Below are 1,156 nucleotides of genomic sequence, written 5' to 3'. Positions count from 1 at the left end.
GGTTTTGAGGCCAAAATGGTTGAGTTTAAATCCCAGTTCTGCACTAGTTTTGAACCTTGAGAAGTTACTAACATCTCTTATCTTCAGTTAAAGAAAAGATAATAAAACCCACTACCTAGGATTGTTAGGAGATATAAATGAAAAGATGTTAGTGAAGCACATAGCATGGTATTATCTGGCACATAGTAAGGACTCAATGAATGATATCTATTATAATAATAATTAATATTATTAAAAATCAAAGCCAGCTAAGAATCCAGAGATTAATAAGTACTTCCCTTTTGGGGGGGATCAATCGATCTGGGGACCAGCCACTACACTCAGAGAACCCTTGATCTATATAGCATTGGAGAACAAATTCTTTTGATTATTAAATTGAAAATTCAACTTTGCATTAGCAGGAATGTGACTTAATTGGCAAGTGACTATTTCTACTGCTTTAATTGACACCATTAATACAAGATCCATGTGGGAAATATTCTTCTCAAGGGTGGAAAGAAAGCTTATTAGTCATGTAAACTTTTTTCAGCCTTTGCCCTTAACTGCTAATTCCTAACTGATCAAACTGAAATAGCCATTCTGTACTTATAGAATTACTAATTGATTCACAGGTAGTGTTAGAGGAAATAAATAATTAATTTTACTGAAATCTTAATATGCTAGATACTATGTAAAGAGGGGAAAACCTGAAGTTCCTCTAACTGATAATGTTACATATTTTCACATCGAAAATCACTCACTGGTAGTACCACTTTTAATTGTGTATAGGAATGCATGACAGTACATTAATAGATGTGCTATAAGGCAGTTGATATGAGTGGTCAAAGCTTATTAACTGCTAATATGCTCCAATCTTTGGCATTATATTCTCTTTTTCTGAGGCTGGAACCACTTGTTTTATATTTAACATATTTGCAGAGTAGAGAGGTTGAATGATAAATATGGAAGAAAAGCTGGAAATTTTTGAAGAGATGAATTTGATGGGAATTTTTGAGCAACCCTTAACTGTGTTAAACCACTGTCCGATTTCTCTTTGTTCATTGTATTTACTTCTAAAACATAGTACGTTTGTAAGGTCAACTTGAATTTGGCTCTCTATAGGAGACAGACAGTAATTCTCTATACTGTTAGAGCATGTTTGTATATCTATGTCTTG

This window comes from Galeopterus variegatus, unplaced genomic scaffold, assembly GCF_000696425.1.
Source record: "Galeopterus variegatus unplaced genomic scaffold, G_variegatus-3.0.2 Scaffold14214, whole genome shotgun sequence".
Classification (NCBI taxonomy): domain Eukaryota; kingdom Metazoa; phylum Chordata; class Mammalia; order Dermoptera; family Cynocephalidae; genus Galeopterus; species Galeopterus variegatus.
The sequence above is the reverse complement of the archived record's forward strand: the minus strand, read 5'-3'. Positions refer to the sequence as shown.